The sequence below is a fragment of the Seriola dumerili genome, unplaced genomic scaffold, assembly GCF_002260705.1.
Source record: "Seriola dumerili isolate Sdu_G_001 unplaced genomic scaffold, Sdu_1.0 BDQW01000017.1, whole genome shotgun sequence".
Taxonomy (NCBI): domain Eukaryota; kingdom Metazoa; phylum Chordata; class Actinopteri; order Carangiformes; family Carangidae; genus Seriola; species Seriola dumerili.
The window spans coordinates 4632673-4646539 of NW_019174272.1; the positions used below are offsets into that span (position 1 = coordinate 4632673).

Sequence of the window (13867 nt, forward strand, 5' to 3'; positions counted from 1 at the left end):
AAAGCACTGAATTAACCCTCAAGTTCAATGTAGCAGTTCGCTTCAGTTCCAGGTAGCTGTTCAAACACTTTTCATGTTTCTTGAGAAACGGCATGTAACAAAAACAATGACAGTCAATCAAGGAAAACAGGTCAAGGCTCAAATCCCATGAATCGGAAACTGCTGGAGGCATAAACATGGAAAATAAAGAATTTATTTCTTACTTCAGTCCAATAAGAGAGCGATATGATACTGTTGACTGAGCTGATAGGGCATCGGATACATATAAGGAGTCACAAGGAGAGAAGGCAGTTGCTTCCATATCTCACTAAATAACTTCCTCTTGGCTATTAAGTGCCCATTTGGCTATTTAGTGACATTAAAATAAGTTTATAAGAGGATAATTCTTCTAGTATCTCCAGGTCTAATCTGCCAGCATTAGGTTGCAGCAGCAATGGGAAGGGGAGATTTCTGCAGCCGACAGGGTGAAGGACAGGGACACACATTCATAAAGGATTAAAGTAGAAGGTGAGAGTTGTTTGTCAGAAACTCAAACAGCACTATATAAAGGCAAGCATCAATAAGCGGCAACATCCTATTTAGACAAGTTGTGGTTGCTCTGCTTTTAAGTCAACTAAGCCACCAAGATACCAACATAGCAAACATGTTATACATCTTCATAAGCATATTACAACTCAGGCTGCCAAGTTTTTAAAGCTGCTATGATCATTTTTTTTATATTAACAATGAATTAAATTACTATGTGTATGTGAAATGGCTTTCGTGCAGTGAACCGACACAGACACAGAGTGTTTTAGCATCTTTGAAATTCTTGTTTTGTATTTGCATCTCTGAACTGAACTGTTTTGATTCAGTCTCAATGGTCTCAGCGTTGTTTCTAGATGCAGCTGTTTTCAGTTAAAAAGCTCTAAAAACCCACCCACAGTATGGTATATTATATTTTTTATTAATAGCATCAATTGTGTTTTTTTTCCTGATATATAAATAAGTATAAATATGTATATAAGTATGTGACTATGCAAGACCCGGCTGCTGCTCTGTGTATAATTTACAGGTCAAAACACCAAGTCTCAGAGCAGTGAAGTCCAAATAAAGACTCAAGTCCTTGTCTGTGTAACTGACGTTTCATTCAGATCCAGGGCTCTGGGCTACTACTATACTATATCACTACTATAACTGGTGTCTATCCATGCTCACTGCTCTGTCTAGGAAGCAGCTAGGAGCACTTCATTTTTAAGGAACCTATGTCTTAGTGAGGTCTTTCAAACGACACCAACTTTGCCCGCTCGGTCATTCCCACTTCTGGTTTGGTCGTTCCGTTCTTTTTAATCTTGAGTACGTACTGTGTGATATACACAGATGTACAGTAATGTGGTGAAGACGCTCTGGATTCACTAAACAACTCAGTTGAATCAGAGGTGCATAAGTGTAGGGATGTCACGAGAACCGATACTTCCGATAAATCGGTACGACGGTGCCGTACATCATGTAGCTACTGGTGATGTGATTCTTCCGGGGCTGAAAAGAGCAATCTAATAACCCTAAGACTGTTCTAGTCTGACAACAAACTCAGAGAGAATAAGAAGGCAGACACTGTAAACAATAACAACAAAACATGGAACGCCACGACTTGTGGAAAAAAAAAAAAAAAAAACACGGCACCACTGGTGTATTGAGATATTTAGTATTTGATGTGGATCATAGACCACGAGAAGCCAGTGTGAAAACGGTGCCACAGGAGAAAACACAGCTCAAAGACAGACAGATCTGTACACAGAATTCAGGGTGAGTGAGTTTCAGTTGTTCATTTTATATTAACATGTTATCAACATGTTCACGTCCTGAATTGTTACTGTTATTGTTTTTTGAATTGTGACAGCTGACATCTGTTGTAATGTTCACAAAGGCTAACGTTAGCTTGTTTAGACGTTAGTTAACATTAGTAGGCTGCTGTCATTACCGTTCAGTCTTTCAAAATATAATGCTGACTTTTTAAATGAATATTTTCACCGACCATGGGTCTGTCACCTTGTTAGTCAATTTAAACTACTGCACCCTGACTATACGGAGGCGTGTGCATGTGCGTGTGTTAGTACAGTTTGTGTCCAGCAGCCTCTATTGTTTTCAGACTTTTGCTGTGGTATTGAATATCGTATCGAATATCGTGGAATTTCATTGGCATTGGTACCGACTACCAAATTTCTAGTATCATGCCGTCCCTACTTTAGTGTAAGTCTACTTTGCTACTGTTTCTAATGGAATAAGCCTAAAAAGAAGCATCAAATACAACAACAATAACAGCACAGTTGGCAAGATGTGAAGATGCCAAACTTTGCGCACAGTGCTCCAGAGAAGTCAGGTAATAATTCTTAAGTACAAGAAAATGAGCAAGTTGGCATCTACCTCCCACAGGCAGTGTTTGCTAACAGCCAGCTCTACATAGCCTTCTCCAGGGGAACGAGAGCCACCAACATTACTGAAGGAAATGAGGAAGGAATAACAGACAACACTGTATAAGGAGCTACTATAATTCTGTATAAATAACTGTAATTTGGCAACCGATGTCATATCAACTGTCAATAAACCCAAAGGTTTTGTTTTCTTTTTTGTTTCTCATTTACTCTTTACCTTACAGAATGACATGAATATTTCTATGCTTCACCTTATCTGTTTGCACAAAAGAAGGCAAATAATATATGTGTATGAAAAATATTAACTATGGCTTAAATATTCAAATATATAATATCATTACTCCAACACTATCTCATGACAGTTCTGTGTCTGTGTGTGCTTTTTCAAATACATGCCATGCACCTTTTGCCACCTCCCACCATTAGTACTGCTTCAGACCCTTGCACAAAACATCTCTAATGGGTAAGACAAGAAAAATCGACAGAAATCAGCGACACCGGTGGTAAAAGCAATAAAAAGGGCCACAGGTTAAAAAGTCTTCTCGGTAGGGTGACAGACGCATATTGCAAGACCCAAAGGGAGCTTTGTTCTACACCTTAATTCTCTCCATGCTTGCCTCTAGTTTATCAAATTGCTCCGGGTTGATCATTTCCAAAAAGACCACAGACTGCTGCTTAGTACAAGGTTTTGAGTGATCAGATTTCTATCTCTGCATCACCCAGCACCACACATTAATATTTTCTGAACAGCCACATAGAAACACACGGTGGGGGCACTGAGGTAGCCCTGCCCCCACGATCACATTGTCATCAGCCTGTTGCTGATAAGATACTAATAACAGGAGCAATCAAAGTCTCAGTGACATGTAATTTCATTAGAAATCTGTCCCACTGTCGTAAACTGTAATCAACACTGTATAATCTTGCTTCTATTTCCCACTTCTCTACCCTTTGGCTGACCTTGTTGACACCGCTTGCATCAAACCGGCTTCACTAACTGGATGAAATGAGCTGCACAAACACTTGTGAATCTATGCAGGAGATTATGAAAGAATAGGCAGGTGGATATCCACATAGATAAAATAGAAAATCCACCAGACACTTGATGGTTTATGGTTTTATTGAGGTGTCTAATAATGCAAGTGCTGGTCTGTGTAGTGCAGAAAGCAAAGGTTGAGAATTCTATGCCAATTTCTCTAAAAAAGGTAGCATTTACTGCCAATTATTCTGGCTCAGTAGCAAGGCAGTTTCTGTAATGACTTTGGTATAACAAGGCATGTTTCTACATCCGTGTTGTTTTTTTTTCCCTTCATAATGAGGAATGGTTTCCCCTGAGCAATGAGATGTCCTGTTTGCATTTTTGGGCTGGTACTTGACGGGCCTTGCTGCAAAGGAAGAGCCAAACACAGGGACCGGCTGTTCTATTTTAAAAGTCGGGGGAACAGGTCTAAGCTCGTCGACAGCCTACATATACCATTAGCAATGCGAGCAATGTTCCAAAGCAAAAGGAAACCGGCTGAAGAGATGGTATCGCAGGGCGCACTCTCATGTTTTCATGCCATTCATGTCCCTCAGCTGTCTCGATCTGAAGCCTAAAACCTGTCCTACCTATCTTCTCCTTCAAGCTTATCCTCCATACACCCACACATTCTGGCATTAATATCTATCCTCTTGCTCATTCTGTCACTCTGTCTCCCCAGTGCAATTCAAGCATAAAGTGGCCAGTCAAGATTCCTCCAAACATACCGGTAAACAGGCCATGTATCTTAAAAAAGTGGCGTTGAGGTGTGTCTTTCTAATCTTAGTCTGACTGGCATCGGAGGAGGTGAGCATGTCATGGGACTTGCGTGCAGCACAGGAATTTTAAGAACAAAGGAAGGCAGATGCCGCCTTCCCCCAACTGGCCTCTTGTCCCTTTATCTCTGAAGCCCCTTGGGATAACCAACACAGCAATTAGAGATGCTGTCATGAAGGTTTCCTAAAGTAATAACACAGACAATGATTTTATTTTATGAAGCATAATCCAAAACAAAAGTGAAAACAAATAAAAGTCATAATACTACAGCATGTTGTTCTTCTCAATGAGGGATCATTCAGTAGTAGATTACACAACCCAGTTCCCTTTCCTCTACATTTCCTTTTCTCAGCTTTATCTTCAATCAGCATGTTAAGCCTTATTACAATATGCTTTACATGGCGCCAGGGGCTGAGCCCACTAACAAAGTCTTAAAGATGCAGTCACACTAAGAACCAGTGAATATTTGCTTCACCTCTTCTTCACTTAAATGGGAAATTACAAAAAGGTGAGTAAACATTTTCGTTCCACTTCTGAATGTGCACAGACAGCCAGATGTGCATGTTGACCTCTGAGACGCAAAGCTGCATAGCTCTGATTGAATTAAACCTAACTGTATTTGTAAGCGTGATTCTTTTTGCTGCATCAGCAAATACTCAAGGTGCTGCACATCAGTTGTGTTTCTGGCCACCTGATGAATGTAAGTCCAGTATTCATCTGGCTCTTTAGCTGCTAAATGGTCCACTCAATTCAAAGCGAAGCTAAAATGACTCATAGAGCTGAGGAGAACTGCAGAGTTGGGTGATAATTCTCTGTGTGGTCTGCATACAAGTAGTCCTGTGAACCATATAATTGTATTAGAAAAAACACATTGATATAGCTTGTTCAACACCTTTTCCCTGTCTCAAGAGTTCAAGATTTACAGGTGTTTTTCCACCTCAACAATCTCGCCTGCTGCAACTGACAACAGAAAACGACCAGATACAGCTGTAATTGAACTCGCAGCGTTTCTTCTAAACTGGTAAGTAAACAGCTCTTCATGCTAACACTGGCTATAAAAAAAAGCAAAAATAAAAATAGCTCCTATAATGAGTGGCAACTTGTTAGCTGTAAGCCACACAGCAATGTTGACTAATCAGTGCTAATCAGTGTCCTGGTTGAACGAATGTACCTGTAGTTCACCTGGTTAAGTGCTGAGTCCTTACCACTGCAGCAGCCTGGGCCCATTGCTGCATGTCATCCCCTCTCTCTCCCCTGCCTTTCCTGTGTCTATACAGTCCTATCAATAAATGAAATTTGAAATGAAATGGCCAAAAAATATCATTTGAAAAGAATAATGCCATAATGGCAAAAATAGGACATTCAGAGAAACTTGAGAATTGACCAAATACCCAATTTTTTTTTTGAAGGAAAACAAAAGTTTTACAATGAAGAGGAACAAACACAGCATTATGTTGGCTCTAAAATACTTCTGACTACTCCACAAATACCTTTGGACCTGACCCTGGGACCATGTCAATAGGTTCTCAGCATTTCTGATAATAACATGCTTTTGTAGTAAGCTTGTGTTGTTTGATGGGGCAGTGATAGGCAGAGGGTAAGAGCTAGCTATTAGAGTTGAAAAGAAAATACCTTATAAGGATATGTTAGGGGCCTGCAATTAATAAAGTGAACACAAACAAAACTAGGACTCTATGTAAAAAGCAAAACAAAATGGCAGTGATCATTAGGAAGGAATTCCTCGACAAATTCTTGAACCTACAGTATCCTGTATGCTAGAGCGTGCGGATGTTATAGGCTTAATAATGCAAAGCTTCCTGGCAGCACAGATTTCTACCTTTTGTGTAATTATTCTGTCGCCTGTGTATCCCTGTACTGTTTGAGACATGCTGATTGAATGCTGACATCCACTTGATGACCACCACATGTAAATGCTGGTGAAGTCACAGTCCCATAGTTCTGCTAATCAGCCAATAAATGTTGTGAAATAAAAACCAGTGCAGTCCCTGCCACTCCTCTGGGGACTTACAATCCAGCCTGAGAATATGCTCAACAGCTTGGACACAGTATAAAAGTTAAACTGAGGCTGAGAAATCAGTGACATTTTGAACAAACAGATGCATTCAATAACGGAGATAGAAGGGAAGAATGAGAGAGGCTCCAAACCCAAACTAAAAATGGATTTATGCTCTTAAAACATGTTTATACAATATGCTTTATTACTTTGCATATGTGATATTGCTACGCAGTGATTTACATTTGTGTGTTTGGGAGATTTTCTGAAGAGATGCCAGGAACTACTAACAAAACACATTCAAAACAAACAAACAAATTTCATACAAAGAACGGGGATTAGTAATTTGGAGGTTAAGGATGCATCCCAGGCATTATTTGAGACTGTACCGTCATTTGAGTACCAGATTGCTCGGTGTTTCTGAGCATTAGCAAGTCACAGGCTCCAGCACATCAAGCTCTACAAGGATATGACATTAAAGGAGGCTGACAGAGACAGCAAAACAAATGGCAGCTGAGTATTTTATGAATGCAGATGTCATCTCCTATCTCTCACTTCCAAATCCCTGTCCTGCCCTTATACTAAAATAATAAACAGATGTGTCCATCTCCAACAGCTTCTGGCAATCAAAGCTTCAATCATTACTACCCCAAACCACAACTGTTTGGTGCTGTACAAAGATTGCACAAGGTGGGCAGGAGAGTTGAATCTTATGTTTCACTTTTCTTTTTTTTTTTCTTTTTTTTTCAGGTTATTTCTTCAGACCTTCCCTCAGATCCCTGCAAAATAACTTATTTCTGCATCCACCAATTGATTTTGATTGGAAAAACAAAGCCCTGGAGACAGGACTGTTGCTAAACATGACCATTCCTTTATTACATGTAACCAAACTACTTTATTCCTTTAATACTGTACATGTCATCATACTGGCAAGTAAACCCAGATCTCTATCAATCGAGGTGCAGCTTTCTGCACCTGACAGTCTGATACATCTGACTGAATATATTAACAGTTATAACATAACAGTTTTTCCACTTGGGGTAAAAAAAAAAAAAAAAAAGCCTCTGACAAATCTTTTCAATCTAGAAGCTGTATTTTCAACAAACAACATGGCATGGTGCTGTATGGATGCCAAGATCACTTCTATTCGTTTGTTATTTCTAATTGTTATCTCAATATCAAAAAGATTTTCTTCTTATGTGAACATAACTGATCATATTGTGTGTGTGCAGAAAGACAAGGCTGGTAGTGTACTCCAGATGAGATAGAATTTGACACGTTCACGCTGGTATAATAGCGAGTTGGCAGCAGTATGCCCACACTGTTTAGCTGAACTTGTAAAAATCTTTGCACAGCTTTGTTCCCTACTGCACTGTCACCACGCAATTTATGAAAAATGTGATGTGATCGAGGGCTAAATCCTCACTCAGACTTTTTTTTTGGGGAGTGGGGAGTGAGACTGTGTGTGTGTTGTTGCTCACCTCAAACCCACATCGTATCAGTCCGCTCTGTCTGCCTCTATTGCCTCAGTTGTCTCTTTTTTTATGGTGGCCCTGAGAGCTCAAAGCACTGCACCTTAAGAAAACACATGCAAATAGACAAAAAAACAAATTCAGAAAACAACCCTAACCCTACATCAATTTGACAACAAGTGCACCGCAAATACTGACAACACAATGGAAGTGTTTCCAGGGGACACTAAAAAGTGATGAAACTGGCTGGGACACACTTGTTCAATGCTTTTAACTTTATTTAGATTTAATCTTAAAATTATATTAAATATTTTTTTAAGAAAAGTAAATATGACAAAGTTCACAAATATTGCTGTAAATCTGGTAAAAAGCAACTTCAAAAATTCACACCACTTTTTTTACATTATTTGGAGCTAAATGTGGTGAAATGTTGCTGTTAATTTCAGTATGCGGCACTTAACAATCATCGCCCCATAAACTGTCTTTAACTGAACTGTAAGTAATTTAAAGCCCATGAAAAGTTGTGAATGGCCAAAATGCTAAGAATGCCCTTTTCTAAAAAGAATAAAGCAAATAAACAAACAAAAATGTTTATCAAGTTACTGTGTGTGCGTTCTGCCTCCGTGAAGCTTGTACTGCTCAATTTGTAGTTTGTGGAGTTCAGTTAGAAAAAATGTATAATATATTACATGAAAACACATATCAAACATATTTTACTGAAGTACAGTTTAAAGATAGAAAAAATACATTTGTCTTCAGTTCCAACCCTTCACTCACACACCTAAGATTATCTGCTACCATCTTCCTACTTCCCAGTTGCCCAGCATGTATTGACCCGCCCGCCCAACTACGCCCCGTCCTGTCTCGTCGACACTACTGTTTACCAAGAATACACACTGAATATACACTATATATAGCTTTTGTGTAAATACATGCATACTTATGTGTGTGTGTGTGTGTGTGTGTGTGTGTGTGTGTGTGTGTGTGTGTGTGTATATATATATAATAAGAGGAATGTAGTACATAAGGGACTGGGTTAGTATAAGTATTAAGATTAAGTGATGAGGGTTCAGGTTAAGGTTAGTGATTAAGGTATGAATAGAAGTCAGTGTAATATCCCCACAAATTTGAAAAGAACAAGGATGTGTGTGTACTAGTGGGACTGTGGGTGTGTTTGCTTCATCTGTTCTCACAGAGTCTCCACATGTTAATTGTAACGGAGAATGTCCTGGTTACAGGTCAAATGACCTGTGGCCTCACCAGATACACCGCAGCAGCATGAAAAACAGCATTTTGCAAGGATTATTCAGAGAACTTTCCCACTGACCCTTAAAATACAATAACTGACTATCTATAATGAGGCCACTTAATGTGGGTGGTGTGGTGCAAAGCAAAATACAATGACCTGCCTTGAAACACTGTGGCTAAGAGTACTGTTCACCCAAACGTACATGACAAGTTGGTGGAAACATTTGGTTACTGCAGCATGACCACTGAGGATGCAGGCCAGTCCAAAGCAGTTCTGTGAGACCAAATAAGGACTGTTTATGTCTCTAGTACCAAAAAAAAAGAAAAAAAAAAAAAAACATTTTCAGGCTGATTGACGGGCTTCTCATGTCTTCGTTATTATACAGTGGACTTCATGCAGCCAAAGAAAATGGGTGGTACTCCTTGTACTCCTTGGTACACCTTGTTTATTAAGCAGGGCCCAAACTACTCACTCGCTCCGGAGTGGGCTTTGACATTAGTCTGGAAAATGAGTGTATATCTCTCCCTCTTTCAGTGTGACTGTACAAACTGTGTATTGGAGCAGCACCTCATTGCAGGTAATGTCTGAAGAGTGTCTCATTTTTCACTAATGTTTGGATAATTACAGCAGGGCAGTGAGAGTTTGTTGGGCAAAATGGCTGCGGTGGATACAAAAGTTTTTGCCTGTAACGCTTTAAACACTCTTGAATATACAAACGCCGTATAAAAAGACAGAACGAGAGCATCTGAACGGGTTTAAATTCTGCAGGGTGCCATAACACAAAATTCTCTCCAGTTTCTGAGATCATTTGGTGGATAACTGGTGATTCTAAGAACTGCCCATATCTTACCATCTTGAACATGATGTTCATTATGTCAAATCTGTTCAAACCTGTCTCAGTTTCACAACAATTACTCTGCACTGGGCTCATCATTCAACAACTAATGATGTACAAAGTGACGAAAAGAGATATGTTGTCCTGAAGTCTGAGGGTTCTCAGGGACCTTTTGTCTCTCAAATAATCATAATTGTCAATATGGGAGAAATTAGGGGATTATAGAAGCGACCAGGCCTCGCAGCAAGAAGGTTCAAATCCACCAGCTGGCTCCGGCCTTCCAGCAGAAATTCATTTCTCCTGGTTTCCTCCCACAGCTCAAAGACATGCATGTCAGGTGAATTGGAAACTTCAAACTGTGAATGTGAATGGTTGTTAAATGTTAGCTGTGTGATAGACCCCACCACATGTCTGATGTGCTAGGATAGTCTCCAGCCTTCCCTAACACTGACTTGGTTATACAGATAATGGATCAATGGACGTAGACTGTGGGCTGTTTGTTGGAAATAACAAGACAGGAGCATGGCCCTGTGGAGTTTATGATCTGTGCCCGTATTGTCTGTATCTTACGTTCAGAACAGGCAAGGTTGAACTGCCTGCAGCAAAGTGTGGTAAAAGACAACAACTTAGCAAAACAATCACACTGACAAGAATCCTAATGATGACTTCAATGCGGGTTTAAAAACATGCAAAAGTATTGATCATTAAAACAAATGACCACTGACAAAAAATGGACTTAGTTCTAGTTGCTGCATTTTCAATGATAACAGGACAGTTCTCTATTATTGTAACAAAAAGCTAAACAATAATTAATTGCCTCCTTTTTTGTCTCAGTATTTGTTAATAGAATGACAGAAATGTGTTTGATACATAAATGTGCACAATATTTTACTAGACTGCAAATAAAAAAATGAATCTGCCATTGCAGTGAACTGACTAGTTTACTGTACATCCATCCGATGACCATACATACAGTACAGTTACATAAGGAAAACGTGATAACCTACGAGTGCCTTCTTTTTTCTGTTTTTAAACATTTGCAGTTCTTAAGGTCGATCTATAGGTCTGTTTAACGTAAGATATGTTAAGTTTGCTCTCCCGTATTTGTGCTGCGCTACTCTCGTGCCCCTATTTAACTTTTACGCGGTCAATTAACAGCCTGTTGTTTTGTCTCACATTCTTCTTTTGTACTGACAAGACTGATGACTGACTGTCATCAAGATTTCCCATCAGGCTAACCTTTATCTTGCATCTTTATCTGACCGAGAATTTCACCTATACTGCTGGATCTCACCCGGACTGCCATCAATAATTCAGTGGGATAACAGGTGGTAATGAGTAATCGCAGTGATTAACGTCAACTAAACTCGCAATGACTGCAGAGGGCAAGCACGCTGCTGACACTGGCTGTAGTCATTGATCCCCCACAGGACCAGATGAGAGTTGAACCAGGGCCCTTCTTTCTCTCAGTCTGTGTGTCTCTGTCTCTGGCGCCAGCACCCCGTGCTTCTACCTTCCTCACTCTGACACTGATTCAGAGGATGATCAGAAGCAAACCACTTCTTTTATTAAGATATAGAGCCCGTGTCAACCTCTGACTCCAATTTACTGTTTGCCTTGACGCAATAATGGCAGACCTTGTGGCTGTATGGATTTTTAATAGCATGCTGTAATGGCTATCGTCAACAGCGTCAGAGATTTACTATCTTGTAACAACCTGCTCCTATTGACCATGATGTGAATATCACGGGCAGCAGGACATGGCAGGTCACATTTATTTTTGTTTCAATATTTACCAAATAGAAACACCAGCATGTTTATGATCCATAATGTCCCGTGACTGTGTTTTGTTTTCAAAGCTAGCCGAACCAGATTTTCCAATTAACTGGCCAGCCACCTGCAGCAGGTCTCCTGTTTTGTACTTATGGTTCATTGGGATGGTCATTAGATGCTGTGTCCTGTATGGGTGCTCTTCCTAACTATAGGTAAGCTCCCTACATCCTGAAGAATGGACTTTTAATTCAAATGTTTCCTCAAAGAGAAATGTTTTGCAGGAGGATTCCCCTCAATAACCTGAGTGATAACTCCAAGGACTTGAAATAATCAATCTCCTCTGCAGACGTGTGACAAACATCCCTGCATCACCATCACATGTTGTAATACGTACTGTATGCATTAACAAATTTCACTGGTGTCCCACACAGGCAAACAGTAAATCACTGACCAAGCAACCACTGTAACTAAGTTAAGAAAATAAACCACACTTCAACATGATCACAGCTCTGGGATTCTCCATGACCTGGAACAGGATGAGTGGCTTAGAAAAACAAACATAGGGGTACAAGTCATGAACTCTGACTTGTGCCACTGGATCTGTAAATTATGAGAAAAGAAGTATTACTGTTAAGACATACAGATATATAATTTTCCTTTTAAAATCAATCACAAAAGAGAAAAATAAATCTACTTCCGTTTATCATTACAAAGAACATGAGCTTGAGATGGGAAGCATCTGTATGCATTCAGGATGGTTTTCACTATGAAATATTCAAGATGGTCCCAAAAATAGCCTGACATCAGTGTATGGAGGGACAAAAGCCATCAGTGTCTTAAGCCCCAAATATTCCCTATATACCGCTTCAGAAAACCTCAGCATGTGGTTCCACTCAGAGCATAATGAGTGCGATTTACCCACGACATGATAGTTGCGGAAGGCTGAAAAGCTCAGTCTCTAAACCACCCTCCTCTCACCTCAACACATGGTCTCATACTACACATCCACTGGCAGAGGAACTACTTTTGGGCTTTATCGCCCACAGGATGCAAGCATGTGGAGGAAATGTTCTTTGGTCAAATTTCTGTGATAGATTTTCTTCACATTCTTGATGTATATTACATATTATGCATATTATTATTATATAATACATGTTAGATTAAGTAGAGCCATCATAAGCACTCTGGAGTCTGAAGTTTTGTTTTGCATTTGCAGCCACTCCTTCCTCCTCCTTCTAGTCTTGATTAGCCTCTCCAGCTAATGGAGAGTTTCCTGCACAAAACGAAAAAAAAAGCACCAAACAAATTCACAGGAGGCATTCGTAAATATCTGATGTACAAAAAAAAAAAAAGTCACAACAATCCAAACTGCACTGAAGGGGTGGGGTGGAAAGAATGATTTAATCTGGATTTCGATCACAGTCCTTAAACCTGTAGGATCATGAACATGTGACAAGAAGAGAGATATCACAGCTCTGGGATTCTCCGACCGGAACAGGAATGAGTGGGCTTAGAAAACAAACATAGGGGTAAAGTCATGAACTCTGACTTGTGCCACTGGATCTGTAAATTATGAGAAAAGAAGTATTACTGTTAAGACATACAGATATATAATTTTCTTTTCTTTTAAAATCAATCACAAAAGAGAAAATATAAATCTACTTCCGTTTATCATTAACAAAGAACATGAGCTTGAGATGGGAAGCATCTGTATGCATTCAGGATGGTTTTCACTATGAAATATTCAAGATGGTCCAAAAATAGCCTGACATCAGTGTATGGAGGGACAAAAGCCATCAGTGTCTTAAGCCCCAAATATTCCCTATATACCGCGTTCAGAAAACCTCAGCATGTGGTTCCACTCAGAGCATAATGAGTGCGATTTACCCACGACATGATAGTTGCGGAAGGCTGAAAAGCTCAGTCTCTAAACCACCCTCCTCTCACCTCACACATGGTCTCATACTACACATCCACTGGCAGAGGAACTACTTTTGGGCTTTATCGCCCACAGGATGCAAGCATGTGTGGAGGAAATGTTCTTTGGTCAAATTTCTGTGATAGATTTTCTTCACATTCTTGATGTATTTACATATTATGCATATTATTATTATATAATACATGTTAGATTAAGTAGAGCCATCATAAGCACTCTGGAGTCTGAAGTTTTGTTTTGCATTGGCAGCCACTCCTTCCTCCTCCTTCTTAGTCTTTGATTAGCTCTCCAGCTAATGGAGAGGTTTCCTGCACAAAACGAAAAAAAAAGCACCAAACAAATTCACAGGAGGCATTCGTAAGAGTATCTGGATGTAGCAAAT

General features: G+C 39.7%; 1 long non-coding RNA gene across 2 annotated transcripts in view; it reads left to right on the forward strand.

Moving 5' to 3' along the window:
• Positions 1 to 4630: 4630 nt before the first annotated feature.
• The window catches only part of LOC111231452, a 13172-nt gene continuing 3935 nt past the window's right edge, over positions 4631 to 13867 (forward strand). The window contains exons 1-3 of one of the 2 annotated variants that reach the window (XR_002665499.1): positions 4631 to 4714; positions 5116 to 5227; positions 6971 to 7157. This is a non-coding gene — a long non-coding RNA (uncharacterized LOC111231452). Of the gene's footprint in view, positions 4715 to 5115; positions 5228 to 6970; positions 7158 to 13867 lie in introns of those variants that run through there. The other variant, XR_002665500.1, reaches the window with a different exon arrangement.